Raw genomic sequence first — 15,068 nt, forward strand, 5'->3', positions numbered from 1 at the left:
CGGGGGAGCCTGGTGGGCTGCTGTCTATGGGGTCACACAGAGTCGGACACGACTGAAGCGACTTAGCAGCAGCAGTAGCAGCAGTCTCAGTTCAGTCACTCAGTCGTATCTGACTCTTTGCAACCCCATGTACTTTATATATGTACATGCATATACACACATATATATGAAATGTCCGGAAGAAAAATATTTAGCTGATTATTCCTAAGAGATAAAATTAGGAATAATGGAATAATGTACACTTTTTTCCTCTGGTATTTTTTGCTTTTTCTGAATTTTCTTGCTTTTCTACAAAATTATAATGACAACAATATAAATAACTACCATTTATTGAGCATGTACTTTGTTCCACACTGCACTGAGGGCTTTCTATATGTTTCCTTACTTAATCCTTACAACAATTCTGAGAGACAGGTACTAATCTTTACTAGGAAGGGTTCTTTCAATTGAAAGTGACAAAATACCCAACTCAAAAGGGCTTCCCAGGTGGCTCAGTGGGCAAAGAGTCCACCTGCCCACACAGGAGACACAGGAGATGTGGGTTCTATCCCTGGGTCAGGAAAATCCCCTGGAGCAGGAAATGGCAACCCACTCCAGTATTCCTGCCTGGAAAATCCCATGGACAGAGGAGCCTGGCAAGCTATAGTCCCTAGGGTCAAAAAAAGTAGGACACAACTGAGTAACTGAGCACATATGTACACACAACTCAAACTGGTTTAAGCCAAGAAAGAGGATCAATTCACTTGGAAGTGTCAAGTGTCAATGGAAAAATCATGATTGACTTCAAGCAGGGACTCAAACGTTTCCCACAACTGGTTTCTCTTGGCTCTGCTCCCCTGAAGCACACTCCCATTTGGGAGCAAGATGGCTTTGTAGCAGGGACCTGTCACACCCTCACAAATGCAAGGCTTTATGGAAAAGAAGTGGTTGACCAAAGCCCTAAGGAATACTCCATTGGAATGGCATGGGTCCACATGACCACACACCAACCCATCTCTGTGGCCAGGTGATGGGTGCACTGAGTGGCTTAAGCCTAGGTCACATGCCGGAGAGAGTGAAATCATAGTTCAGGGTAGAACAGAATTGGTTCTCTCAAAGCAAAAGCACAAACAGAGTAGCAGGTGGATGGGAGGGGGAAAAGCTTTCCACTGCAACCATCATCTCCAACTTATTAAAGAAGAAACTGCAGCTCAGAGCTGGGAACTAGTTTGTTCAAAATGGTACAGATAGGGGAATTCTCTGGTGGTCTGGTTAGGACTCTACACTTCCACTGCAGGAGGCACAGGTCTAGAAACTAAGATACCCCAATCCCACAAGCCACCCACATGGCAAAAATAAAAAAAATCTCAAAATGATACAGATAGTAAGTAAGGAGGCAGGGACTCATTGTCTAGTTCCAGAGACTGGAAACTTAGTTACTATGCAATATTGCCTTCCAGGATTACTTGGGTAGTATTTTGGTGAATTTAGAAACAAAAGAAAGTCATAATTCCCCCATCAGTGGGTTTAGGGTGCCTGGCTGCTTAAGGTCAGGGTGAGGTCAGGGCACAGCTGAAATATATGTGCCCAATGCTTCCTTCCAAGATGGCAATCATCCAGTTGCTTCACATCCTTCCATCAAGACGAGCTGTCAGAGCAACACTGACACCAGAGAATGGCCAGTGCAGGTTGGGAAAAAAGAGAAGACCCTCCAAACACAAGTTATAATAATAATATCTGATATTTATTGATGGCTTATCCTGGGCCAGGCATGTGCTCTTGTGTCCTCGTGACCCCTAGTGGACACAGGAGCAGGTGCTGCCCTGGGTTACAGATGCGGGAACTGAAGCACAGAGAGGTGAAGCTCCTTACTGAGATCACACAGCCATCTCAGGAGGACCCAGCTGAGAGTGAGTCTGACTCCAGAGCCAGCCCCTAATCACACTCTCTGATGCCAGCATCACAGCTCCTCACCAGCCAGGAAAGAATTTTAGTGGTACCTGCAGAGATCAGAACTGTAGAGAGTGAATGTGCTGATAATATAACGCTGAGCCATATAGGAGCCAAGTAAGGCTGATGTCTCCACCTGATTTCTTGAGGCATTTCCCTGGGCCTTTGTGGGGGAAAGGTTGTACAGTCAAGGCTGAGGCCCGGTACCCTGCTTAGAAACCTGCTTAATAGTCCTCCCATTATGATATCCACCTTAGTCTTGAGTTCATAGTTATTTTATGTGGTAAAGGAAATCGTCACTGGTGAAAATAAATCCAACCTCTAAGTAGACCCTTAAGTCTGAAAAGATGTTCAATTAAGAAAATGTTCATGATACACTGTTAGTGATTTTTTTAATGCAAACTACAGAGCTATTTACATATATAGAAAAGATCCAAATGTTGTTTCTTAAACAAAGATATCCATACATAAAAAAGACCAAAGGAATAAACAGAAAGACTAACTCCAGGGGCTAGTATTACAGATTATTTTTATATTCTCATTTATGCTCTCGATAGTTTCTAAATTTTCTATAATTTTCTAATAGTAATAAAGTATATTATACCCATAATTTAAAAGTTATTAAATTTTTAACAAAGTTTTCTGAGTATAAGTGACATAAGACTTCCATAACAACCTCAAGCTTTGTTCTTTCAACCTCCTTTATTTATTTATTCATTCAACAAACACCACTGGTTTCTGCTGTGTGGGGTTCTCGCTTCGAGTGGAGCAGACAGAGTCCCTTGAGGCACTCCCTGTGCAGTGGGTGGAATGACAGACAAATGCTCAGACACAAATGATGCCCTAGGTGTGAGCCTCGTGAGGACAGGAGCCTGCCTAGTTCATCTCTGCATCTCAGCACCTGGGATGGAGTCTGAAACAGAGTTAGGAGCTTTGGAAATTCTTACAAACAAATGGGGGAAGTCAGGGAGACAAGAGTTCAAATCCTAGTTCATTAAGTTCCAGTTTCCATTTCTGCAAAATAGGGGGATAACAACTACCTCCTGAGGGCTCCACTAACATGCAGGCATCTTTTTATACAAAACTGGAAATAACAGTGGGCCCTCAACAAAGAACAGAAATAATGAATTTCTAGTTGGGTGGATTCTGACAGTGTACAAATTCTGCAAACAGCCGACTCACTGGAGAAGACCCTGATGCTGCGAAAGACTGAGGGCAGGAGGAGAAGAGGGCAACAAAGGATGAGATGGTCAGATGGCATCACCGATTCAAGGGACCTGAACTTGGGCAAACTCCAGGAGACAGGGAGGAACAGGGAACTAGCGTGCCGCAGTTCACGGGATATTGAAGAGTCGGACACAACTTGGTGACTGAACACCACCACCACCAACACGAAGTCCGGGGTCAGCAAGTATCTGGAACTTGACTAGGAAGAAATTGGGTTTAAAATTTGGAGAAGAGTGTGTAGACCATACTCTTATTTATCTGAGAAAAGAGGAGGCATTGTATTTTTAAATGAAAGGATAAACTAAAACCTTGAAGCAGCAAAAGTTACCGAACAGGAGAGGAACAGCATAGAGAAGCAGAGACAGAAGGTAGACTACGTGTCACATTGCATGATTTGTGGACCTGACTTGGAAACCAGGCAAATATTTTACATAATCATGTGTTAAATGTTTGGAAAAGGAATTCCAAATAACAAAAGCAAAGCAAAGAAACAAAAAGCTAACTTATGGCAAGTTGGTGATGAAGCCATGGAGAGGAATTCTTCCAAATAACTAAAACACAGTACTTTGGACTGTCCATCCCTAATAAGATATTCCCTGAAGGCAAAGCAAAAATAAACTGCAAAAGACAAAACACAGTAATTGCACTGTGGGTGGTACTGTATTCTCATCTGAGAGTGTCATCTGGAATGCTCATGTGTGCTCACTTGTGTCTGACTGTTTGAGACCCCATGGACTGTAGCCCACCAGGCCCCTCTGTCCATGGAACTTTCCAGGCAAGAATACTGGAGTGGGCTGCCGTTTCCTACTCCAGGGGATCTTCCTGACCCAGGGATCGAACCTACACTCTCTTGTTTCTCCTGCATTGGCAGGCAGACTCTTTACCACTAGAGCCACCAGGAAAGTCCATTATGCGGAATAGGATTCAGCAAACGAGTGCATCTTTCACTGGGAACTGGGGAGAAAGGACACGCAGCATGGGGAAAAGGATATGCAGATGTAAAATGAATGAGGCTAAGTAAAAACACTGCAGCCCTGACTTTGAATAAGGAGTGTCAATATGAATTCATATTTTGAAAATAAATTAATGGATCTTATTTAACTTATATGCAGAGTACATCAGGAGAAACGCTGGGCTGGAAGAAGCACAAGCTGGAATCAAGATTGCTGGGAGAAATATCAATAACCTCAGCTATGCAGATGACACTACCCTTATGGCAGAGAGTGAAGAGGAACTAAAAAGCCTCTTGAGGAAAGTGAAAGAGGAGAGTGAAAAAGTCGGCTTAAAGCTCAACATTCAGAAAACGAAGATCATGGCATCTGGTCCCATCACTTCATGGGAAATAGATGGGGGAACAGTGGAAACAGTGTCAAGAGTTTTTTTGGGGGGGGCTCCAAAATCACTGCAGATGGTGACTGCAGCCATGAAATTAAAAGACACTTACTCCTTGGAAGGAAAGTTATGACCAACCTAGATAGCATATTCAAAAGCAGAGACATTACTTTGCCAACAAAGGTCCGTCTAGTCAAGGCTATGCTTTTTCCAGTGGTCATGTATGGATGTGAGAGTTGGACTGTGAAGAAGGCTGAGTGCCAAAGAATTGATGCTTTTGAACTGTGGTGTTGGAGAAGACTCTTGAGAGTCCCTTGGACTGCAAGGAGATCCAACCAGTCCATTCTGAAGGAGATCAGCCCTGGGATTTCTTTGGAAGGAATGATGCTTAAGCTGAAACTCCAGTACTTTGGCCACCTCATGCGAAGAGTTGCCTCATTGGAAAAGACTCTGATGCTGGGAGGGATTGGGGGCAGGAGGAGAAGGGGACAACAGAGGATGAGATGGCTGAATGGCATCACTGACTCGATGGACATGAGTTTGAGTGAACTCCGGGAGTTGGTGATGGACAGGGAGGCCTGATGTGCTGTGATTCATGGGGTTGCAAAGAGTCGGACACAATTGAGCGACTGAACTGAACTGAACTGATTTTTTTTTTTTTTTAGCAATTTTAGGTTTACAGAAAAATTGAGCAAAAAATACAAGAGTTCCCATATACCGCTGCATCTCTCCTCCTCCCAATGTCCTCCATTATTAACATGAGTGGGGTATACTTGCTACAGTTGATGAGCCAATATTGATACATAATTATGACTCAAGGTCCATAGTTGATATTAGGGCTCACTCTAGGTGCTGCACTATTTTTTAAAGAATCATTTATTGTTTTTTAATCAGGAATATTTTATTTACTTATTTATGGCTATGTTGAGTCTTTGTTGCCATGCAGGCTTTTCTCCAGTTGTGGTCCATGGGCTTCTCACTGCAGCGGCTTCTCTTGCTGCCGTGCGTGGGCTCAGTAGTTGCAGCATATGGGTTTAGTTGCCCCAAGGCATATGGGATCTTCCTGGACCGGAGATCAAACCTGTGTCTCCTGCATTGGCAGGTAGGTTCTTAACCATCGGACCACCAGGGAAGTCCCAGGCGCTGCACATTTTAAGGATTTTGACAAATGTATAATGACACATATCCATCATTGTAGAATCATTCAGAATAGTTTCAATGCCCTAAAAATGCCCTGTGTTCTGCCTATTCATCCCTCTTCCCACCAGTTCCTGGCAACCACATATCTAGTTGTCTCCAGTTTTGCCTTTTCCAAAATATCAGAGTGTTGGGATCATACGGTATGTAGCCTTTTCAGATTGACTTCTTTCACCTAGCAATGTGCATTTAAGGCTCCTTTATGTCTTTCCACGGCTTGATACCTTTTTTTTTTTTTTTTTTTTTAGCACTGAATAGCATTCCATTGTGTGGATGTACTACAGTTTGTTTATCCATTCACCTTCTAAAGGACACCTTTGTTGTTTCCAAGTTTTGGCAGTTATGACTCACAATGTATTCTACCTGTAAAAAACAAATGTATTTCCTAGCTCTGTCTACTGAAAATGCCCAGAAACAATGACTAGCCCAGTGGTGCTAAGCATTACTTAAACCTTGACTGTAGTCTCTAAATGCCACTCCCCACTCAAAGAAACCAGGGTTCCTTGGAGAAATGGTTGATTTCTGGTCTGGGCAGAAAATGTCCAAGGCAAATCCGGGAAACTAGGGTATCTTGCTGTTCCAGAAAGCAAGAAAGTATCAGAGTCTACTAAGGTCAAAAGGCTGCAGGAGCAAACCTGCAGAGCTTCACTCTGGCTGAGGGGGAATCATTTGAGTATCTTAAGAATAATCATTGCAGGGGATTAAAACACACCAAGTAACATTAAATTTCTATGTTCGTAATGATTCTAAAACAAAAAACTCCATTAAAAAATAACTTCAAGGATGTCAGGAAGCCAACTTATTATTTGAACACTGTTAAAGAGTCAAGTATTTTGTACTATCTGCATTATATGTATGAAGGATATTGTATTGTACCTCGGGGTAACTAAAGAGTTGAAGAAGAAAGTTTCTCTTTTACAAGCCTTCTAGCTAATAAATGAAGAAGGAAGACATAATTAGAATATCATCCTTTGGCAATCCCTAATTAAAGAATGAACTTGGGCAGTGAACCTCCATGAACTGCTAACTTCACAGAAACAGAGATCACAAGAATATGCAATAGCTCCTGTGAAGTATTGTGGCCAAAAATCGAACCTGAATCTGACCAAGCCTTAGATCTAATTACAGGAAATACAGAGGACAGAGGAACACGTTAAAGGACCCCACAGGAATACAATCCAGATTGAAGGAAACTCTACAGGACAAACAACCAGGTTCCTTCAACAAATAAATGACAAGGGCAGAGAGGGAGGGAAGGGGGATGCGGAGGGGACTACAGATTAAAAGGGACTTAAGAGACAGATATGGTCTTTTTTACAAGGTGCAAAAAAACATTTATGAGACAGTCCAGGAAATGTAAACAATGGCTAGATATGCGTGATGATGATAATTTCTCTAGCTGTGATGGTGGTATTATGGCTATAATCTCTTTTTTAAAAGAAGATTTTTTTATTTTTAGACATTTTGTTTTATGGAGTATAGCTGACTAACAATGTTGTGATAGCTTCAGACGCACAGCAGAGTGCACAACATACACGTGTGTTGCACACACAAACATACACGTATCCATTCTCCCCCATACTCCTCTCCCATCCAGGCTGCCACATAATATGCAGCAGAGTTTCCTGTGCTATACAGTAGGTCCTTGTTGGTTATCCATTTTTTTTAACTTTTTATTTTGTCTTGGGTGTTCTTGCCTGGAAAATGCCAGGGACGGGGGAGCCTGGTGGGCTGCCATCTATGGGGTCGCACAGAGTCGGACATGACTGAAGCGACTTAGGAGGAGGAGGATAGCTGATTAGCGGGCTTCCCTGGTGGCTCAGTGGTAAAGAACCTGCCTGAATGCAGGAGATGCAAGAGATCCAGGTTCGATCCTTGGGTCGGGAAGATCCCCTGGAGGAGGGCATGGACACCCACTCCAGTATTCTTGCCAGGAGAATCTCATGGAGAGAGGAGCCTGGTGGGCTACAGTCCATAGGGTCGCAAAGAGTCAGGCATGACTGAGCATGCACGCATGCATGCACACATACCCAATGTGTACACCCATGGCTGACTCATGTCACTGTATGGCAAAAACCACCACCATATTGTAAAGTAATTAGCTCCAATTAAAATAAATAAAAAACAATGCTGTGATGTTGTGACAGTTTCATGTAAACAGCAAAGGGACTCAGCCATACATATACATGTAACCATTCTCCTCCAAACCCCCCTCCCATCCAGGCTGCCACATAATATGGAGCAGAGTTTCCTGTGCTATACAGTAGGTCCATGTGCTATCTGGTAGGTCCCTGATGGTTATCCTTTTAAATGCAGCAGTGTATACACGTCCATCCCAAACTCCCTATCTCTACCCACCACCCTTCCCCCCATAACAATGAGTTCATTCTCTGAGTCGGTGAGTCTGTTTCTGTATTGTAAATAAGTTCATTTGTATCATTTCTTTTTAGATTCTGCATATAAGGGATATCATAGGATATCTCTTTATCTGTCTGACTTATTTCACTCAGCATGACAGTGTTCTAGGTACATCCATGTTGCTGTAAATGGTATTATTTCATTCTTTTTAATGGCTGAGTAATATTCTGTTGTATGTAAGAACAACATCTTCCTTATCCATTCCTCTGTCAAAGAAAAATTTTCTTATCTTTTAGAAGGATATAGCCAAATTGCTATGGTTGAGATGTTAAAGGGTCTTGGAATTGCTTCAAAATAGCCCACTGGGATAGAGGAACTGGGGTAGAATATGGATAAAACAAGACTGGGCATGAGTTATAATTGTTGAAGCTGGGTGATAGGTATATTATTCTCTCGACTTTTATGTATGCTTGAAATTTTCCATAATAAAAAAACAAGCTTACCAAAAATAAAAATATTAGCTCCTTCTAACAAAATAAGAGGTAACCCAGAGTCTCCTGTGCCTCTGATGTTTTTATGTTGTCATCTCTTTGTGTGAAACTGACCTGAATGGTAACTTTCTTCTCTTTTATCTTCCAAGTGTCTGATGGTGAGTTGGTTCTAACCTGCCTGAGCAGAAGTGAGGAAGAACCTCCTGTGATCCCCCCTTCCCGTATCAGCCTGCACCCTGGGGGCAGACCACCAACCAGCAGGCAGAAGGAACCAAGCCCAGTGTGGGTCCCAGCCCGGCATCCAACTCTGAACGGGCTCCCCTCTGGGTCACCTACAGTGCTGGGCACTCACAGCCTGGCACGGAATGGATAAAAGCAGAATCATGTAGTTTTTAAGAGCTCAGGTTCTGAAAGACACAGGTTCAAATCCCAGCTCTCCCAGCATGTGTCTTCACCTGCCTGAGCCTCAATTTCTCCATCTGTAGATGGGGAACAATATAAGCTCCTTCCTCGTAAGGCTGGTGGGTGGATTCCACGTGAGAATGTGTGTGAAGCAATGAACTCAGTGCCAGGCTGGAGTAACAAATGGTGGTTATTTCTGCTGCTACTATTATTCTCAGTATTTTATATTAATTATTTTATAGGTAGAATATAAAGTAAGGCTTTCCCCCCACCCAATTCCTTATATTTGCCTCTTTCCAAAGCATGGTGTGTTATGGGTCATTCTCTCAAGTATTTCGTTTGACCAACAGTGTGTTGTTTGGGGAAGACACACTGGCCTGAAATGACCTCACTGGGTGCTCATTTTGGATGTTAATTGCAGTAAGCTGACAAATGGGTTAAAGGAGATAAAGTAATTTCGTGTAGCTTTAGAATTTCTCCCGGGAGTGTGGCCTGGCATACATAGGGGTTGGATACTGTTGCAAACAAGCCTTTTACAATTCACTTTACGATGCAATACAGCAGCTCTGCAGATTATGAACTTGCACCTACAAGGAGAGTAAGTATAACCTAGTGCCATAATATGTGGCCAATCAGTATTTGTGGCTGGCATAGTTACTACACCAAGCATGAATTTGTCTGTCAAGCAACTTAGAGAAGTAAAGAGAGGTCCTCTGGAAAGTGATGCTGGACATTTTGAAAGGTGGCTTTGTAATGACAAAGGTCACAGACTCAAAAATGCAGGTGTAGCACAGGCAACAAAAGCAAAAATAGGTAAACTGAACCTCAAAATTGAAAATTTCTGTGTATGGAAGGACTTGAATCAACAGAGTAAAAATGCAACCCACTGGATGTGAGAAATATTTGCAAATCATATATTTGATAAGGGGTTAATATCCACAATGTATTAGGAGGAGAAGGAGGAGACAGAGGATGAGATGGTTGGACGGCATCATTGACTCAACAGACAACAAGCTCAAGGATATAGTGGAGGACAGAAGAGCCTGGTGTGCTGCAGTCCATGGGGTCACGAAAACTCAGACACAACTAAGCAACTGTACAACAACTCCACAACAACCAAGATCCCTACCAAACATGAGGAAAAGACTTGATAGACATTTCTCCAAAGCAGATATACAAATGACCAATGAGCTCATGAAAAAATGCTTAGCATGGCTATTCGTTGTTATCACTGTTCAGTCGCACTATTTATTAGGGACACGTAAATCAAAAGTACCATGATACCACCTCACATCCATTAGGATACTACTATCAAAAATGGACGACATGGAGAAATTGGAACCCTGGTGCACTGCTGGTGGGAATGCCAAACGGTGCAGCCACTGTGGAAACCAGCATGACGGTTCCTAAAAATAATAATAATAGAATCATCATATGATACAGCAGTTCCAATTCTGGGTCTATACTCAAAAGAATTGAAAGTGGGAATTTGAAGAGATATTTGTATACTCATGTTCATAGCCACATTATTCACCTTAGCAAAGAGGTGGAAGCAACTCAAGACAAATGAGAAATGGATAAACAAAATGTGGCGTATATATGCACAATGGAATATCATTCAGTCTTAGGAAGGGATTTCTGACACATGCTATAACACAGATGAGCCTCAAGGGCATTATGTTAAGTGGAATAAGCCATTTGTAAATGGACAAATATGTATGATTCCACCTAATGAGATACCTACTGCTGCTACTGCTGCTAAGTCACTTCAGTCGTGTCCGACTCTGCGCGACCCCATAGACGGCAGCCCACCAGGCTCCCCTGTCCCTGGGATTCTCCAGGCAAGAACACTGGAGTGGGTTGCCATTTCCTTCTCCAATGCATGAAAGTGAAAAAGTGAAAGTGAAGTCGCTCAGTCATGTCCGACTCTTAGCGACCCCGTGGACTGCAGCCTACCAGGCTCCTCCGTCCATGGGATTTTCCAGGCAAAAGTACTGGAGTGGGGTGCCATTGCCTTCTCCGAATGAGATACCTAGAGGAGTCAAATTCATAAAAGACAGAATGTTGAATGGTGGTTGCCAAGGGAGTCAGAGAAGGAGAGAAGAAGAAATTATTGTTTGATGTGGACAGAGTTTCAGTTTTGCAATGAAAAGAGTTCTGGAAAAGGGTGATGGCTCCACAACCAATGTGAATATACTTAAGGCCATTGTACACAAAAATAGTTAAATGGTAAATTTTCACACAATTAAAAAATAATTTAAAAAAGGAAGAAAGTCAAGTGAAGAGTCTAAAATTACACTATGTCACAAACTGTAAGAAAAAGCAATATTTATATTTACTATCGCTTCTTAACCCATTTACTAGGTTACTGCTATAAACATCCAAAATTATAACAAAATTTTTGATTACAATTTTACAGATAATACCCAACTCGTAATATTAATATTTTAAGTAGCCATTTGAAAGTTTCATTGTCTTGAGCTCCTATACTTAAATTGGCCAAAAACATTGGAGGGTAATCTTCTCATTAGGCAAATGTGGAAGAAGTGGAAGCAGTGATGAATTTTATTTTCTTGGGCTCCAAAATCACTGCAGACAGTGACTGCAGCCATGAAATTAAAAGATGCTTGCTCCTTGGAAGAAAATCTATGACAAACATAGACAGCATTTTAAAAAGCAGAGACATTACTTTGTCAACAAAAGTCCATATAGTCAAGCCTATGACTTTTCCAGTAGTCATGTATGGATGTGAGAGTTGGACCTTAAAGGAAGTTGAGCACCGAAGAACTGATGCTTTCAAATGTGGTACTGGAGAAGATCCTTGAGAGTCCCTTGGACTGCGAGTGACTGAGAGTCACTCCTAAAGGAAATCAACCCTGAATATTCATTGGAAGGACTGATGCTAAAGCTGAAGTTCCAATACTTTGGCCATCTGAGGCAAAGGGCTGACTCATTAGAAAAGACCCTGATGCTGGGAAAGATTGAAGGCAGGAGGAGAAGGGGATGACAGAGGATGAGACGGTTACATAGCATCACCGACTCAATGAACATAAATCTAAGCAAACTCAGAGAGATAGTGAAGGACAGGAAAGCCTGGTGTGCTGCAGTCCATGGGGCTGCAAAGAGTCGGACATGAATGAGCAACTGGACCACAACAAGGGTGCTCACCCTTCCTCCTCACGTGTTCAGGACACAGTGGAACCATCTCCCGTCACTGCCGTTCCCTCAACCTGGCTCTCCTTGGGCAGCCAGGACTGTTCTGGGCTCCCATATAGACTAGAACCTGGAGCTCAGGGCCCCAAAACTCCCACAAAGCCTCTGTCTCCCCCGTGGGGAGCTTCCTAAACACAGAAAACATTTATTGTCTAAAATGCTTGTGTTTGTGTTATGCTTCTTAATGTTCCTTTATTAAAAAGAAATGAGTTTCTGAAAGAAATGGTTGGAAACAGATTTTTTAAATTGCTGTTGTGCCCTAACACCCTGAAAATACAGTTTTCCTTTTGGGGGGTCCCCTCTGGGCTGTCACCCTCCAATTGCCCCCACAATGAGCTCCTTCCATGGGAATCTGGCCTCTGCTCAGCAGTGGCAGACAAAGGCCTGAGGGCCCCACGGGTGAAATCCGATGGTCATCACCATGCACGGGGTGCTTATGAAGGGACCAGGCTCCTGGCTATCTCTTCTCGTCCCCTTGCACTGTGTGAGGCACCACCACACCCCTAGGAGTTGCCTCTGTGGTTGCCATCAAGAAGCCTTAGGTAGGGACATTCCCTGACGGTTCAGTGGTTAGGACTCCATGCTTCCACTGCAGGGGTGATGGATTCGATCTCAGGTTGTGGAATGAAGATCCTGCATGCTATTCGGCCAGAGAACAAAAACAAAACCAATATCTAACCTATGTAACCAAAAGATCTCATTAAACAAACCCCACTTGGAAAAATAAAAATAAAAGAGTCCCCAGGTATATCAACTATGTGTGCTAAGGTGCTTCGGTCGTGTCTGAGTCTTTGGGACCCCATGGACTGTGGCCCGTCGGGCTCCTCTGTCCATGGGATTCTCCAGGCAAGAATACTGGAGTGGGTGGCCAAGCCCTGCTTCAGGTAATCTTCCCCGTCCAAGGATCAAACTCGTCTCTTATGTTTCCTGCAGTGGCAGGCGGGTTCTTTACCACTAGCGCCACCTAGGAAGCCCATATCAACTATGAAGTAAAGTGAAGTGAAGTCGCTCAGTCGTGTCCGACACTTTGAGACCCCACAGACTGTAGCCCACCAGGCTCCTCCATCCATGGAATTTTCTAGGCAAGAGTACTGGAGTGGGTTGCCATTTCCCTCTCCAGGGGATCTTCCCGACCCAGGGATCGAACCCGGGTCTCCCGCATTTCGGGCAGACGCTTTACTGTCCGAGCTACCAGGGAATCAACTATAGTGAAGTTCAAGTAGCTCAGTCATGTCCAACTCTTTGCGATCCCATGGACTTAGTCCATGGAATTCTCCAGGCCAGAATAATGGAGTGGGTAGCCTTTCCTTTCTCCAGGGGATCTTCCCGACCCAGGAATAGAACCCAGGTCTCCCACATTGCAGGTGGGTTCTTTACCAGCTGAGCCACAAGGGAAGCCCAAGAATACTGGAGGGGGTAGACTATCCCTTCTCCAGTGGATCTTCTCAACCCAGGAATCGAATCGGGGTCTCCTGCATCACAGGTGGACTCTTTACCAACTGAGCTATGAGGGAAGCCCCATATCAACTATACCTCAATCTTAAAAATACTTTTTACTTTAAAAAAGAAAAAAAGAATTCTATAAACAAAGAACAGCCTCTCCTTACCTCACCATCTTTCACCCCCATCCTTAGGCCTTTAAGCTCCTCCCCACCCCCAACTCTGCTGCTGCAGTCTCCCCAGACCATTCCACCATCCCCTAGAATCTAGCAAGCCCAGGTCTCCATTTGCATGTTTTCCAGCCTGGGCTGTGAGTCCAGGTTTTCTTCTCCCACATCCTTAGGGCTCTCTGGCAGAGGGAAGGGCAGTGAAAAGGGACAAACTGGGGCAATTATTCAGTGCAATCAGCCTCATCTCATGCCATGAGAAGTGATTTCTTGCCTTGAGTCCTCAGCTGGTCTATGTGGGAGACATGTATCTTCAACCACTGAGCAAGCACAATATGGCCCATGTTATATTTCAAGAGCCCTTGTCCCCTCCCCATCTTACAGATCCCCTTCCACCCCCATCCACCGAGGAAGTCCTCCCCATCTCTCCTTCCTGAGACCGCGGGACTGGTGAAGAGTAGGGAAGACAGATAACCCATCGCCCCATGATGAAGAAATACACATTGCTGAAAACACATAAGAGGAAGACCTAAGCTAGTCCAAGAAGTGAAGGAAGGCTTCTGGGAGGTGGTGACATTTACACTGAGTCCAAAAGGATGAATAGGAGTAAGCTAGGAAAACGGAATGGAGAAAGCCTGCCAGGCAAAGGGAACAGCCTGTTCAGAGCCTGCAGGCAGGAGAGAGTAGAGCTGTCTGAGAAGCTGAAATAAGGCCAACAGTTTTAGAGAGTAATGCAGAGTGGAGGGGAAGGAGGTAGGGCTGAGGCCAGGGGGTGGACACAGGCCAAGAAGCCTTAGAGCCCATTGGGAGGACTGTAGACTTGGAGGCTTTTCCTAGGTTTGGAAAGCCTGAATTGCCAAGCTCTTCCAGGGAGAATAACTGCCGGGCAGATTATGTGGGCTGAAGTGAAGGTGGAGGCCAGGGTGCCAGGTTGCAATTCTCTGGCTTTTCTGCGCACTGGGAACAGCTGCAGGGCTGTCTGGATGCCACAGAGTTCAACAACACACCAGCTTGCCACCCTTCTGGGGCGGCCCAGCACCCACAAGTGGCAGCGTAAGGGCAGTGGCTACTGCCCTAGTTCTACCACTCAGTAACCACGAGCAGGCATTTCCCTACTCTGGGCCTCGCTTTCCTCATCTGTATAATGGGTATCAGTGCCGCTACCTCACAGGCTTATTTTAGGATGTCATGAGATCACAGGGCCTTCCCAGGTGGCACTAGTGGTAAAGAACCTGCCTGGCAATGCAGGAGACATAGGAGACGTGGGTTTGATCCCTGGGTCGGGAAGATCCCCTGAAGGAGGGCATGGCAA

Source organism: Bos indicus, chromosome 11 (assembly GCF_029378745.1).
Source record: "Bos indicus isolate NIAB-ARS_2022 breed Sahiwal x Tharparkar chromosome 11, NIAB-ARS_B.indTharparkar_mat_pri_1.0, whole genome shotgun sequence".
Classification (NCBI taxonomy): domain Eukaryota; kingdom Metazoa; phylum Chordata; class Mammalia; order Artiodactyla; family Bovidae; genus Bos; species Bos indicus.